Consider the following 17534-nt stretch of genomic DNA (forward strand, 5'->3'; position numbering starts at 1 on the left):
TTTAGTGAATTATCTGGTAATTGGAGTTGATGTTTTGGATGTGTATATGTGATATTCTTTGAGTATTCTAATTATTATATGTCCAGAATAAAATATAGATAATTGTGATATTTTTCTGGTAATTTTTGGGCAGTTATATGATTTTATAATAATTTATGGATTTAATAATTATTTTCTGAGTAATTATAAAACTATTTTATAAAGTCGGGAATCATCCAACTTCAACCGTTTTTGCGTTTTTACAACCCGGAACTCTTCGTAAAACTCCTTCCCAACCTAATTTGATTATTCTGAACATTTTCTATGTTTTGATTTTTACGATCCGGAGTACGGTTTGACCCGTACGAGTCCCGGCAAAAAATTTTCGATACGATAATCATTTCGGTAGATCAATAAAACCCTTATTCTCGAGAGACGGGATATTTTTACATTATTTTCTCATAAGGTGTTTTATAAGAAGCCTCGATTTTGATAATTATCCAAATCATATATTAAATTGTATCGTTTTATAGTTACTTAGCGGCTAAGCAATCTATTTTCGTATCCGATATGATCCAATGGAATACGGGGTATGTGTTTTAAATGAATCGATTCATAATTTGGACATGTGTTTATTAGCATCTTTATCGAAGTATTTGTTTTAACTCGGTTATGTGCATCTGAATGTATTTTATACGTGTTCGGATTTTTCTGTTAATTTAAGTATCGTTTTTATTTTTCGAAAATAAACGGAACTGGACCCCACCGGGACGTCAAAGCACACAAAATTCATGTTTTTATTTTTAGAGAATTACTCGTATTTCAAATATCCCGTATTGTTGTATTTTTGAATTATTCGCGAATTTTAGGAAATTTCGATACAAATTTTATATTTGATCGCTTTTAAAATTATTTCCTCGAAATTGGTATTTTTGGGCCTAATTTATTTTAATTAGGGGATAAAAATACCCTTGATTTATTTTAGAGTATTGTTTTTCTGTAAAAATATAAATAGCTGCCCATATTTATTTTTATTCATTTTTTTAGCAAAAATTCAGAAAAATAGAAAATGCAAGAACAAGGGTTGGGGGTGTTCTTGAACTGCAAGAATTAATCCAATCGATTACCTATGATAAAACTCTCTTCGGGCTCTTTCTATTCATACCAATATCTTCGATTAAGGTGGGATATTTTGAAAAATCATTTTTCATCGATATAAACAAAATTGGGATTTTGATTTTGGATAATTTTTGGATGTTTATGGTGTTATATTTAGCTTTATCTTGATTGTAACAATCGATTCATATAATTCTTCATGTTGTTGTAGTCCCGGAGTATCCAAGTCGAGTTAAGGAGTTTTATTTAAATTTTTAATTCGATTTTTTAACCGATTTGTTAATCGTATGATGCTATATGATCTTGTGATAAATTCTACAAAGTTTTAGCTTTGATTTTCTATGTTGCTCGTCATTTTTAGTTAAGTTTTTGTCAAGTTGATTGTTGTCGTCGGAAAACCGACGAGTTCACCGATTTTTGGATGTTAATTGGTCGGAGTTCGTAATTAATTGACTGGTTGTTGGTGTTGTTTGCGTAAATAGATTGTAGGGATTGTATCGAAGTGATATGGGTTGAAAAATGACAGGATTCGAGTGATTTTGGAAGGGGTGGAGAACTCACCGGCGCCGGGGGAAGGCTGCCGGATTCTGGGTTCATTCCCCAGTATCTGGTAGGGTTCTTACCCGGCCGGCCCGATTTATTCATCTTTGACCCGATTAGTTTTTACCCGACCCGGTTTCGATCTTTAATTTACAAAACCTGTTTCCAAAACTTGTTTCTGCCTTTTTCTGATCTAAAATAAATCCAAAAATCCATATTCTATTTTTAAAAATCATTTATTTTATGTTCAAAAATCATTTATTTATTATTTTAAATTCCAAAATTATTTACTTAATCGTTTTCAATTCCTAAAATTATTTTCCTTTATTATTTTGAAAAAAAATTAATTTGATTTAATTATTTATAATTTGTTTTAGGTAATTATTTATGAGTTTAAGTAATTGATTAAATCATTTAATCAATTACTTTTATTTATAAATAGTTAAATAAATGTAAATTATTTATAATTAATTCAAATAAATCCTAAAAATTGTTTTTAAGCTTTTAAAAATTATATTTTGGTACTTATAAGTCAATTAATGTTATTATTAATTAATTTATTCCCATTTAATTCTTATTTTATTTGTAATTAATTAATCGTTATCCGTTTAATACGAAACAAACGCGTATAGACTCAGAAAAATATTCCTCTTTTAGTAAAAATAATTAAGAAACCCAAATCCTTTTGTTTCGAAAGGTCGCTTGATTTGAAAGTCAGTTCTGAGTCTCGTATTTATCGAAAAGTCATTTTTTTTACCCGATTTTAGTTTTAAACATATCGAGTCGAACCTTTTGGCGACATAAGTCATGTGTTACATAAATTATGTGATATGCTGTGTGAATTACGTGCGTACATGGGTCATGAGTCTTGTCTTTGACTGTTTTCTTTATATGTCGGCTATCGTATGGGTAGACGATAGGATTTTGACGCGCAGTTCGTCGAGTAATAATCGTTTAGACGATTAAAATGTTATTTTCTAATTAATTATACGAGTCTTTCGAGACAATCAGGACCAGATGGAATGGATGAAGACTAGAGTTAAATAGTATGGAATATTGGGTTGCAGCACTGCATGAGCAGCAGATCAAAGATTTAGCGAAGTAAAAGACGGTGATGTTTTGAGACAGGATGTCAGAATAGATACGTTTTTGTGAGTGTGACTAACTGCTAAAAATCCAAAGGCAGGTATCACTATCATCACTTATTGTTCAAGTGATATTTATATTGTTCAAGTGATATTTATTTTAAATCCTATTATGCAAGTATTGTTTTCCCTATTCTCAGTTCTGAATAGATAAATGTTTTACATATCGCTGAAATAAATGATTCCGTTTATGCAAGTACTTATCTGCTATTCTAAGTTCAGAATAGTCAAGTGTTTTACTTATCCAACTATCGGATTTATAAATGTTTTGGATTTTGAGAAAGATGACGTTGTTTTGGTTTCCTGCCCAAGTAAATGGGCGAATAAAATTTATAAGGGTGTCGAGTATTATGACCCCTCTCAATAAAACGTTTTAAGATTGGATGATCACAAAGTGCGTAAGAGGCCGTGGCAGCGGTCCAGCGGAGATTTAGGTATTATATAGGATATAATACCTTTAGGCCGATATGTGCCTTGGGTGCCCCATTTGTTTAGTTGGATATGCTTTGGCATACCAGTGTTGCTCCACGGCTGATCACCGGCGGAAACACACCGTTGTTCGAGATTTCAATCTAAATTATTATATTATTTTCGATAATCATAGAATAAATGATTTATTAACTGTTTCTGTTTTGGATTAATGGTGAAATACAGTTTTGATTCAATTTCTGATTTATGCTGATACTTACTTTGTTGTTAAATATCAAAGGTGGTATTAGTATAGATGATTGATGTTGACTTCAGTATGGGATGTCGTGAGCATCAAAGTTCGTACTGATATCTAATTTGATATGACAACAAAATGAGTATTAATATCAAGAATTCGGTTTTGAATAAAGTTTGTGATTCAATCCACAATCATTGTTTCATATTATTGTTGTTTATAATATTTCCGTAAACACAGTTTTACGAGTTTTATTCTCGTCAAGAATCAAAGTATTGCTGAAGCATTTCGCTCGAAAATATCAAAAAGAGTTTTGAATACAGTGAGAAACAATTAGCCGATTCGTTAATAAATTTATGTTTCAGTAATGATGATTTTAAAAGGTTTCTGCACTATTGCAGATGTCGGTTTAATATAAAAAAGACCCTATATATGTTATAATGATCTTGCTGAGCATTTCTTTCGCTCATACTTGCCTGTTTTTAAATTTAACCCCCAGCGAGGATTAGTTTGCGCTGTTTAGCCGCGTAACTCGAGGAAGCAAAGAAGAAACTTTGGGAAGGTGGTGGGTCCAGGGTTTACGGACTAGTGTAAGTTCTATTGTGTAAAGTTGTTTATATTATATTATATTATAGTTGTGTAATGTATAATTGGGCCTAGTATACTTCTTTTCGAAGTTATACTAGTGGGTTAGTATTGAATTGGAATTTGTTAAAAAGAGTTTTAAAAGAAAAAAGAAAGTGAAAAATTATTTTTGGAATTTGGAATTCTTGTTTCTAGAACTGTAACCTTAAAAGATCTTGGATTAGTGTGGGGTCATTTATGATAAATATCTTCCGCTGGAATTTGCATTTTGATTTAACAGGTTTATTTGGATTGAGGTTTCATAGTGACGACCAAATCCTCTGACCCCAGATTTGGGGGCGTTATAGGTTTGTATCAGAGCTGAGGTTATAGTAAACTAGAATATAGAGTGTGTAGGAGTGTGTATAGTTATGTGAGGACGTTTGAGCTCATATCGAGTTCATGTTGGACTATTGGATATAGTACCAACGAGTAAGTTAAGATAAGGCGTATTCGGTTGAGTTGGTTGTGTTGAGCTGGATAGAACTCCTGTCAGCTGCGAATATCTATTATGGAATCTTCCGAGGCTACTACGGTTCGATGACGATGAAGATTATCGATATCCTTGGAACATGAAGAAGTGTGTAAGTCATATGTCATAGACCTATTTGTATATTCGAGGATTCAACTCAACTCAAATAAGAATGTAATAAGTAAATAGTGGATCTACCGTCAGAGAGATCTCGCAAAGTAATATCTGTCAAAGGATTCAGAGACAATGTTCATCTACAGACTTGAGGAGTTAATTCACTGGAAGAAGTTCAAGAAATTGATCATGCCTCAGTGATATAAGTCAAGATTGTGGATTTATTCAAGTGACAGAGATCTCGTCAGAGTATCAATTAATTACAAGGATTTAATCTGAAGAAAATCAAAGTGTCAGAGTCAAGACATGAAGAAACGTCACGGAAGTTAGTCACTCATGAACCAGACAGTACATCGAGTGTCAACGTTGAAGTGGTGGAATTGATTCATAATTTTCAGTGATTTTCAGAAGATTTGCAGAAGATTGGTTGCTGCTCAAGACTAGAATTAATTCTCTATTAATTAATTAAGTCATCTAATTTAATTAAGAAAATAAATTATATCTGCGAAGAATAATTTATTTATTAATTGAATTAATTGATTAATTAATTCTGAATTAATTCTAGGAATTTTAGGAATTTTCAGAAGCTTAATTGGATTAAATTCAAGCATTAAATCAGCAAGACAATTGAAAATGAACTAGCATGACAATCTGGATTGTCATACCGATTGTCATGCTAGGCCATTTTCCATTGTCATACCGAAAGTTACTCTAGGAGGATGATTGTCTTGCTAGTTCATTCTGATTGTCATGCTAGTTCATTCTGATTGTCATGCTAGTTCATTCAGATTGTCTTGCTAGTTCATTCAATTGTCCTACCGAAAGTCTTGCCAGCTATAGGATTGTCATGCCAAGTCAATTCTATTGGTTTTGTTGATTTAAATAGAAGCAGATAAGCAGCATATCAATCTATCATTCAAACAGAAGAACAAAGAACAAGAAAAGCAGCCGCCTTGAAATATTACATTTTTCATCTGTTTAATTCAAGATCAATTTCTAGATTGTAAAGTTAAATCCAATCAACTAGAAATCTTTATCTTGTTCTTGTGTAACAATCTAGCGGATCAAAATCCCTAGAACTTAATCTCAAATTGCGTTTAGCATTTGAATCTTTTTATTACAAAAATAGAAAAAGTTCATGTCGAATTTATTCTAGATTTGTGATAATTAATTTGAGATTAATTCCTTGTAATCGATACAGTTGTTGTAACACCTTTCAAGTTTAATAATATTTTTATTTAACTTGAATTTTGTTTCACATTTTTTATTCCGCATTTAATTCGATTATTCGGTACTGTTTGTATTCAACCCCCCCTTCTACAAACACATTGGGACCCAACAATTGGTATCAGAGCCTTCTGATTAACGAACAAATCAAGATCCTAGACTTTTGTGATTTTTCAACTCCTTGAATTTTTATTTATTCAAAAATTCATAATGACTTCACATAAAGTTGGAACCGTTAAAATTCCACAATTTGATAAAGAGAATTATATCATGTGGAAGAAGAAGATGCTATTATTTTTACAAGTTGCAAATCCCAAATATTCAAACTTGTTAAAGAAGGGTATAAAAACTCCGATGGTTATTGAACCGGAGGTAATAATAGATGGTGTGGTGACTACTGAAGCTAGAACCTATCCAAAAGAGCCTGAAGATTTTACTCCTGCTGAGAAGGAAGAAGCCTCCTTGGATGCCAGCCTTCAATTAATATTAATTGATTCCCTTGATCCCTTGATGAACAGACATGTGATGAACTGTAAAAATTCCAAACACATGTGGGAAACTATTGAGGTGATTAATGAAGGCACAGAGGAAGTTAGGGAGAACAAGTTGGAAATCCTAACCTCTGAATATGAACATTTCAAATCAAATCCAGGAGAAGGAATTACTGAAGTGTTTGAGAGGTACAATGCGTTGATCAACAACCTGAACATCAATGGAAAGTATTATTCAATCAGGGAGGTCAACAAAAAGTTCCTTTTAACACTGCCAGCTCATCTTGAACATAGAATCACTGCCATTAGAGAAGCTAGAGATCTGAGTGAGATTTCTTTGGACAGGCTCTATGGAGTGTTAAAAACTTATGAGTTGGAGCAGATTCAACAGAAGGAAGTCTACGGGAAGGATAGAATGGTCAGCACATCTAATGCACTTGTAGCTGAAGGTCAACAACAACAACAATCTCAACAGTTAGAAAGAATGGTACAGTTTTCCAAGGGTGAGGAAAATGAGTTAGTAGCAGAATATGATCCTCCTACTACAAATCAATCAAGTGATGATTTTTATTCCTTGGAAGAGCTGGAGCAATTGGAAGACGAGTCAATGGCCCAAATTGTCAAGAGATTCTCCCATGTCAGATTCAAGAGGAATCCCAAGCTTAAGTACAAGTCCAACTACAACAAATTCCAGAAAGGTGGATCTTCATCCTCTAACACCAGCAGTGGTGGATACAAAACAGGGATGGTTGATCGAAGCACCATTAGATGCTATAACTGCAATGAGTTGGGACACTTTGCCACAGAATGTAGGAAGCCAAAGCAAGTAAGAAAGAACTCTGAAAGGGCTTATCTGGCAAAGGGAAGAAGCTGGGATGATACTGACAGTGAAGATGAAGATGAAGGAAATCTTGCTCTTATGGCTATTGATGGAAAAGCTTCATCGTCAAGAATAGAGGTAAAACTTTCTGATGCTGAAATGGTTTATCATCTAAGAGGTAACTTAGATTGTGCACGTCGTGATAATGAACTGTTAAGTTTACAGATCACAGACCTTGAGAAAGAGGTCAATGAATTAAGACTTGTGCACATTAATCAAGACAAATTAAAAGAACAGGTATCTTTTCTAGAGAATAGAGTTGACTGTTATAGAAAACTCGAAACTATTCTCAAAGACAAGATCACCGGTCTTGAGACTAAGGTTAGAGCCTACTTCAATTCTTGTTCGAAGGCTAAAGAGTTCTACAGTAAGCAAGCTGTTAATCAAACATCTGGAATAGGTTATGATTACAATGCTGCTATTGGAGAATTAGGCATAAACTCCCCTCCTCATGTCTGTGCTAAAGGGAGGGAAGTACCACATGTGCTTAAGGGTGTTGATGAACCCCTCTATAAAGCATCAATTGCTGAACCATTTGATGCGACCTCTTCTGTTATTCAAGAAGAAATACGTGCTGAGGATCATGCTTATGAGAAGATTGTTTCCAAGTCAAGTGAGTCGAAAGTTCCAGTCAAAGTTGTGAAAGCAACTGAGACTAACTCAGACACACATGAGTTGGATAACAATAATGCCATGTCTACCATGCATAAATTACCTGCTGTTAATCACTCTCATAAAGCATGTAGTGTTGCTAATTGTATGTCTTGTGCTTTTAATATGATGTATGCTTATTTTAATGGTAAGCATGTGTCTAATGATAAGACTACTCCTCGTCAGCATGTGAATAACAAGAAACATGATAGGTCTAAGACTGCTAGTCCTTCTAAGGCTAGAAAGGAGACATTTGTGCCTAAGCTTAAACAGAAATTTGTTAAGGCTGTTTACAAGGTCAAATGTTCAGTCATTGAGAAAGTTGAGACCATTAAGATTAAAAATGTTGTTTTGCCTGACAAAGGACAGTTCTACAAGTATGCCGGGCCCAACCAAGTTTGGGTTCCGAAGAAGGGTTAATCCATTTGTGTTGCAGGGCATTAAAACAGGTGAAACCGGAAGTGTGGATTCTTGACAATGGATCATCAAGACATATGACCGGAGATAGAGCCCTGCTATCAAATGTGGATTGAGAAAGCTGGCCCCCTGATTACCTTTGGAGATAACAGCAAAGGTTTATCTGAGGGATATGGCTGTTTGCAAGCTGGGAATGTTATCATTGTAATTTTGTATATTGTGCTAGGTTATTATCAGGAAGCAGTATCTAACATATAGCACCAGTGACGAGACTTGAGAATATTACGACATATCAGGCACCTGCTGCACATTACACTTGGAATTGGACTCTAGTAAGATGTGTACAAGTGTACTCCTGGTTGGTAAGTCAAAAGAGGAAGTCAATGCACCACAGTTCATGGACTTTGCAGCTGCAGATCTATTGGACTATGCAATTTCTTCTTCACAATCTCACTTCAGGTTGGTATGAACTAGTATACTGCTCAAGCAATCGTCAAGAACATGGTATGGCACTCTAACAGAAGTTATAATTTTATATGAATAAGTAGAGTCGTCATATTAATAACTATCTTATCACTAAGCACAATCATATTGTTTTATATGTGCAGTGATATATTGATTATGCAACATAACAATTAGTATCTAAAGTACTTGACAAGTATCGGTCAATGATATCTTGTTAACATTATGTTGCAGATATTTGTAAGCTTTTGACATGAATGAGAATTACTTAGACTTTACCCTAAGTGATCAATGTTTTATCAAAAACTCATTCATATTGAAAAACAAAATCAAACTTCTTTCTACATTAGTGATTTCTTATGTCATGTAAAATCTTTTGAAATCACTATTGTAAATCATTTTCTCTCTATTACCATATGTTCTATGATACAGGTTCAGTCTCCAATGACTTTCTTTCATTGACAGTCATGAGGTTGAAAACCCACAACGTCTATCCCAGACTGTAAAGACAAACACAAAAATAGAACCAACCAACACTCTTTTACCACTAAAAGTAGTATGAATGAGCGTGAGGGAGATAGTGCCTAGTGCACCACATAAGGAAGGTTCTGTAGTCAACCCAGTAGCTCTGTCTCCTACATAGATGAGTAGTATTTAAACCGAGACAACTGCTAGCCCCCATACATCTTCTCAAAAAGATGTAATGGCTGAAAAGGCACAAAAACAGTTACTAGATTCATTCTCTCAACAGGGTGAGTCTATTGAATTTTGCCTGTCGGCCAAGGTATCCGATGTAGTGTCACCACTTCAAACATAATCAATTCTTGATGCACAAGGAGAGGTTACACACACAAAGGATGAGTTGACGGAAACAAGAGTTTCGACCATTTTAAGGTCAGATTCGATTGTTCAAGGTTCGTTAGTGGACCAATTGCCTTTACAGGTGTTAGGAGAGGATACTGATCCAAAAGCCATATGTCAGTGGTCAGTGTCTACCTCCCCAGGCTTAAATCCCCTGGATGCATCTGCGGATAGTGGATCTGACATAGGTGCAGATCGGCAACTTGTTGACAATGATTCAGATATTACCTGATAAGTCACAAGGAAATGTCTTCACAGACATTAGAAGGGAACTTTGATCTTTATGCTAAATTCGTTGGATCATTGTTTACCTTCCCAGAATTCAAATCTGGAACCCTAAAAGGGAAACTAGCAACTTGTAGATTATGACTCAGATTTATCTGACGAGTTTAACAAGGATGGGGATTTGTGAACTCCCATTGCACCACCTGTGACCTCCTTAAGGATGGCTAAGGTGATTTTCCTTGCAGGTACAGCTGGATTATGGAGCTATGAGAGAAGAGTGATACACTTGTGAGAATGAGTGTAAACACGAGTGGAGAGAAGAGTGAAACACATGTGAGGTACACTAAACAGAATCACACACTCACAGTGAGGAAGAAAGAGAAACTACTTGTTATTTCTTTTCCAACCAAGTGAAATATGAGAACTCCTTCAGACGATGACATACATTCCTTCTTTAAGGGGGAGATAAAAGCTTAAGTAAAAGTTTGGAGGATTCCTCAACTAAGGGGGAGAAATAGCAGGGAGTAAGAAAAAGATCCTAAAAATGTACACTACACCACACCATTGTTGTTTGTAACTACGGATCCTATTGTACGGGAGAGGTGGTAAACACAAGGTGATTTCCTAGTAAGGGAAGAAGCTGTTAGGGGAGTACCATTGATTTTATCTGCGGATCCTATTGTACGGGAGAGGTGGTAAAACGAAGGTGATCTTCTTTAATCAGTTGATTCTCAAAGGGGGAGAAGCAAGAGATATGGGCTTCTCAACAGGAAATGTGGTTGTGCATGTGAAGATGGAACTACTTGAAGATATGTTCAGTCTAGAGGAACATCTACTTGGAATCTGGAAAATGTTAAATCTCATCCAGAAATTTTCTGCTATTTACTTTGCATGTATGTTTATATCTTTTTCTTATTTGTTAGTTGAGTTATCCTCTAGGTATTTGTGTGTTATTGTCTAACAAACAAATAGGGGGAGATTGTAAGTCATATGTCATAGACCTATTTGTATATTCGAGGATTCAACTCAACTCAAATAAGAATGTAATAAGTAAATAGTGGATCTACCGTCAGAGAGATCTCGCAAAGTAATATCTGTCAAAGGATTCAGAGACAATGTTCATCTACAGACTTGAGGAGTTAATTCACTGGAAGAAGTTCAAGAAATTGATCATGCCTCAGTGATATAAGTCAAGATTGTGGATTTATTCAAGTGACAGAGATCTCGTCAGAGTATCAATTAATTACAAGGATTTAATCTGAAGAAAATCAAAGTGTCAGAGTCAAGACATGAAGAAACGTCACGGAAGTTAGTCACTCATGAACCAGACAGTACATCGAGTGTCAACGTTGAAGTGGTGGAATTGATTCATAATTTTCAGTGATTTTCAGAAGATTTGCAGAAGATTGGTTGCTGCTCAAGACTAGAATTAATTCTCTATTAATTAATTAAGTCATCTAATTTAATTAAGAAAATAAATTATATCTGCGAAGAATAATTTATTTATTAATTGAATTAATTGATTAATTAATTCTGAATTAATTCTAGGAATTTTAGGAATTTTCAGAAGCTTAATTGGATTAAATTCAAGCATTAAATCAGCAAGACAATTGAAAATGAACTAGCATGACAATCTGGATTGTCATACCGATTGTCATGCTAGGCCATTTTCCATTTTCATACCGAAAGTTACTCTAGGAGGATGATTGTCTTGCTAGTTCATTCTGATTGTCATGCTAGTTCATTCTGATTGTCATGCTAGTTCATTCAGATTGTCTTGCTAGTTCATTCAATTGTCCTACCGAAAGTCTTGCCAGCTATAGGATTGTCATGCCAAGTCAATTCTATTGGTTTTGTTGATTTAAATAGAAGCAGAGAAGCAGCATATCAATCTATCATTCAAACAGAAGAACAAAGAACAAGAAAAGCAGCCGCCTTGAAATATTACATTTTTCATCTGTTTAATTCAAGATCAATTTCTAGATTGTAAAGTTAAATCCAATCAACTAGAAATCTTTATCTTGTTCTTGTGTAACAATCTAGCGGATCAAAATCCCTAGAACTTAATCTCAAATTGCGTTTAGCATTTAAATCTTTTTATTACAAAAATAGAAAAAGTTCATGTCGAATTTATTCTAGATTTGTGATAATTAATTTGAGATTAATTCCTTGTAATCGATACAGTTGTTGTAACACCTTTCAAGTTTAATAATATTTTTATTTAACTTGAATTTTGTTTCACATTTTTTATTCCGCATTTAATTCGATTATTCGGTACTGTTTGTATTCAACCCCCCCTTCTACAAACACATTGGGACCCAACAAAGTGTCTAGAATCGGATAGCGAGGCAACAGAAGAGTTCAAATAGAAGATAAGTATTAAAACTTTGGTAATACCTTCTATTTTTATAATTCCTTTTTGATATCTCTCAAAAAGAAGTAATTGTTAGAGGATATATTCCCTAACACTCATTTTCAATCATAACTGTGTTTTAAATATGCCAGAGGCTGTCATGAAGCCTATTTTTCAGGTTTTGATAGCTCTGCCAAATTATGATAATTTAACTTCCACTATTCTTATATGGCGGATAATTTATTGGTGATATGACACCGCTTGCTCATTTGGTGTTAAAATTTTTATTCTCTGGATTTCATTCCTTCAGAAATATCAGCTTTGAAATTTTTTCAGTTTTATTCATTTGATTTTGAATTCCTTTGATATTCTTTTATTCTGACTGAGATGAACAACCCTAACTATAGGGGACACAAGGTATACCTGTCTGTGTGATAGGAGTTGGATGGGATGCCATCACTTGTGTGTGTTGTGAATACATGAAGTTTAACAACCTTTAGTAGTGTCTTAATTTGGACACGCAATACCAAGTTCATTTGATCATATTGATCTCTCAGTTATTCTTTCATTTCGACAATACTTTCTAAAAAAAATCGAATTTTGGTAACCACAATCGTGGGACATCCGTTATGATATAAATTTCCTTTCTCTTTGAACTTCCATGATTATATTATTTCAAATATTCGAAGGTATGCCAATCAAGTTAAGCTGAGTTATCCTGGGCAAGTCAAAGCAGGGTTATGTGATGGGATTACCAAAAGCAGCAGTGGACTTAATGCAATCAAAATATCAGTGGTGTATAGCAAAGTCAACTCGTTTCTTCATTTCTCTCTCTATTTATCTTTATATCTCTTTCTCTCTGTTCTTCTTTCTCGCGATCAGTAAAAGCGATTCTATTGAGGAATTGGTCAAATGATATGTGGAAGGAACAATGGTAAGGAGGGAAGCTCCCGCGATCATTATGTTATATAAGGACTCCAAGCTTTATTTGAGATTTAAGAAAAGTTACTTTTGCAAGATTGGGAAGTTGGTTAGAAGACCCTTAGTGCTTTCTTCTGCTGATTCTGAGGACGGAATCCTTATAAGGGGGTAGATTGTAATATCCCATATTTTCAGATATTATTATTATTATTTGAAGTTGTTTATGTAATTTTTATATGAATTTTAGTGAATTATCTGATAATTGGAATTGATGTTTTGGATGTGTATATGTGATATTCTTTGAGTATTCTAATTATTATATGTCCAGAATAAAATATAGATAATTGTGATATTTTTCTGGTAATTTTTGGGCTGTTATATGATTTTATAATAATTTATGGATTTAATAATTATTTTCTGAGTAATTATAAAACTATTTTATAAAGCCGGGAATCGTCCAACTTCAACCGTTTTTGCGTTTTTACAACCTGGAACTCTTCGTAAAACTCCTTTCTAACCCAATTTGATTATTTAGAACATTTTCCGCGTTTTGACTTTTACGATCCGGAGTACGGTTTGACCCGTACGAGTCCCAACATAAAATTTTCGATACGATAATCATTTCGGTAGATCAATAAAACCCGTATTCTCGAGAGACGGGATATTTTTACATTATTTTCTCATATGGTGTTTTATAAGAAGCCCGGTTTTGATAATTATCCAAATCAGATATTAAATTATATCGTTTTATAGTTACTTAGCGGCTAAGTAATCTATTTTTGGATCCGATATGATCCAATGGGATACGGGGTATGTGTTTTAAATGAATCAATTCGTAATTTGGACGTGTGTTTATTAGCATCTTTATCGAAGTATTCGTTTTATCTCGGTTATGTGCATCTGAATGTATTTTATACGTGTTCGGGTTTTTCTGTTAATTTAAGTATCGTTTTTGTTTTTCAAAAATAAACAGACCGCGACCCCATCGGGACGTCAAAGCCAACAAAATTCACGTTTTTATTTTTAGAGAATTACTCTTATTTCAAATATCCCGTATTGTTGTATTTTTGAATTATTCGCGAATTTTAGGAAATTTCGATACAAATTTTTTATTCGTTCGCTTTTAAAATTATTTCCCCGAAATTAGTATTTTCGGGCCTAATTATTTTTATTAGGGGATAAAAACACCCTTGATTTATTTTACAGTATTATTTTTCTGAAAAATATAAATAGCTGCCCATATTTATTTTTATTCATTTTTTTAGCAAAAATTCAGAAAAATAGAAAATGTAAGAACAAGGGTTAGGGGTGTTCTTGAACAGCAAGAGTTAATCCAATCGCTTTCCTATGATTCTGATTTCCGTTTTCAAAACTCGAGTAACAGAATTAAAGCTCTCTTCGGGCTCTTTCTGTTCATACCAATATCTTCGAATAAGGTGGGATATTTTGAAAAATCATTTTTTTCATCGATATGAACAAAATTGGGATTTTGATTTTGGATAATTTTTGGATGTTTATGGTGTTATATTTAGCTTTATCTTGATTGTAGCAATCGATTCATATAATTCTTCATGTTGTTGTAGTCCCGGAGTATCCAAGTCGAGATAAGGAGTTTTATTTAGATTTTTAATTCGATTTTTCAACCGATTTGTTAATCGTATGATGCTATATGATCTTGGGATAGATTCTACATAGTTTTAGCTTTGATTTGCTATGTTGCTCGTCATTTTTAGTTAAGTTTTTGTCGAGTTGATTGTTGTCGTCGGAAAACCAACGAGTTCGCCGGTTTTTGGATGTTAATTGGCCGGAGTTTGTGATTAATTGACTGGTTGTTGGTGTTGTTTGCGTAAATAGATTGTAGGGATTGTATCGAAGTGATATGGGTTAAAAAATGACAGGATTCGAGTGATTTTGGAATGGGTGGAGAACTCACCGGCGCCGGGGGAAGGCTTCCGGATTTTGGGTTCATTCCCCAGTTTTCGGTAGGGTTCTTACCCGACCCGGTTTATTCATCTTTGACCTGATTAGTTTTTACCCGACCCGGTTTCGTTCTTTAATTCCCAAAACCTGTTTCCAAAACTTGTTTATGCCTTTTTCTGATTTAAAATAAAGACAAAAATCCATGTTCTATTTATAAAAATCATTTATTTTATGTTCAAAAATCATTTATTTATTATTTTAAATTCCAAAATTATTTACTTAATCATTTTCAATTCCTAAAATTATTTTTCTTTATTATTTTCAAAAAACATTAATTTCATTTAATTATTTATAATTTGTTTTAGGTAATTATTTATTAGTTTAATTAATTGATTAAATTATTTAATCAATTAATTTTATTTATAAATAGTTAAATAAATGTAAATTATCTACAATTAATTCAAATAAATCCTAAAAATTGTTTTTAAGCTTTTAAAAATTATATTTTGGTACTTATAAATCAATTAATGTTATTATTAATTGATTTATTCCCATTTAATTCTTATTTTATTCGTAATAAATAAAGCGTTCTTCTGTTTATATGAAACGAACGCGTATAGACTCAGAAAAATATTCCGCTTTTCGTAAAAATACTATTGAAACCTAAATTCTTTTGTTTCGAAAGGTCGCTTGATTTGCAAGTCAGTTCTGAGTTGTGTATTTATCGAAAAGTCATATTTTTGACCCGATTTTAGTTTTAAATGTATCGAGTCGAATCTTTTGGCGAACCAAGTCATGTGTTATATGAATTATGTGATACGTAGGATGTGTTTACATGCTATGTGAATTACATGCGTACGTGGGTCATGAGTCTTATCTTTGACTGTTTTCTTTATGTGTCGGCTATCGTATGGGTAGACGATAGGATTTTGACGCGCAGTTCGTCGAGTAATTATCGTTTAGACGATTAAAATGTTATTTTCTAATTATAGATACGAGTCTTTCGAGACGATCAGGACCAGATGGAATGGATGAAGACTAGAGTTAAATAGTACGGAATATAGGGTTGCAGCACTGCATGAGCAGCAAATCAAAGATTTAGCGAAGTAAAAGACGGTGATGTTTTGAGACAGGATGTTAGAATATATACGTTTTTGCAAGTGTGACTAACTGCTAAAACCCAAAGGCAAGTATCCCTATCATCACTTATTGTTCAAGCGATATTTATATTGTTTAAGTGATATTTATATTAAATCCTATTATGGAAGTATTGCTTTCCCTATTCTCTGTTCTGAATAGATAAATATTTTACATATCGCTGAAATAAATAATTTCGTTTATGCAAGTACCAATCTGCTATTCTATGTTCAGAATAGTCAAGTGTTTTACTTATCCAACTATCGGATTTATAAATGTTTTGGATTTTGAGAAAGATGACGTTGTTTTGGGTTTCCTGCCCAAGTAAATGGGCGAATAAAATTTATAAGGGTGTCGAGTATTATGACCCCTCTCAATAAAACATTTTAAGATTGGATGATCACAAAGTGCGTAAGAGGCCATGGAGGTGGTCCAGTGGAGATTTAGGTATTATACAGGATGCCCTGTTTGTTTAGTTGGATATGCTTTGACATACCGGTGTTGCTCTGCGGCTGATCACCGGCGGCAACACACCGTTGTTCGAGAATTCCAATCTAAATTATTATATTGTTTTCGATAATCAGAGAATAAATGATTTATTAACTGTTTATTTTTTGGATTAATGGTGAAATGCAGTTTTGATTTAGTTTCTGATTTATGCTGATTATACTTTGTTGTTAAATATCATAGGTGGTAATAGTATAGATGATTGATGTTGACTTCAGTATGGAATGTCGTGAGCATCAAAGTTCGTATTGATATCTAATTTGATATGACAACAAAATGAGTATTAATATCAAGAATTCAGTTTTGAATAAAGTTTGTGATTCAATCCATAATCATTGTTTCATATTATTGTTGTTTATGACATTTCCGTAAACACAGTTTTACGAGTTTTATTCTCGTCAAGAATCAAAGTATTGCTGAAGCATTTCGCTCGAAAATATCAAAAAGAGTTTTGAATACAGTGAGAAACAATTATCCGATTCGTTAATAAATTTATGTTTCAGCAATGATGATTTTAAAAGGTTTCTGCACTATTGCAGATGTCGGTTTAATATAAAAAAGACCCTATATATGTTATTATGATCTTGCTGAGCATTTCTTTCGCTCATACTTTCCTATTTTTAAATTTAACCCCCAGTGAGGATTAGCTTGCGCTGTTTAGCCGCGTAACTCGAGGAAGCAAAGAAGAAGCTTTGGAAAGGTGGTGGGTCCAGGGTTTACGGACTAGCGTAAGTTCTATTGTGTAAAGTTGTTTATATTATATTATATTATAGTTGTGTAATGTATAATTGGGCCTAGTATACTTCTTTTCAAAGTTATACTAGCGGG

The sequence above is a fragment of the Apium graveolens genome, chromosome 4 (assembly GCF_009905375.1).
Source record: "Apium graveolens cultivar Ventura chromosome 4, ASM990537v1, whole genome shotgun sequence".
NCBI classification, from domain to species: Eukaryota; Viridiplantae; Streptophyta; class Magnoliopsida; order Apiales; family Apiaceae; genus Apium; species Apium graveolens.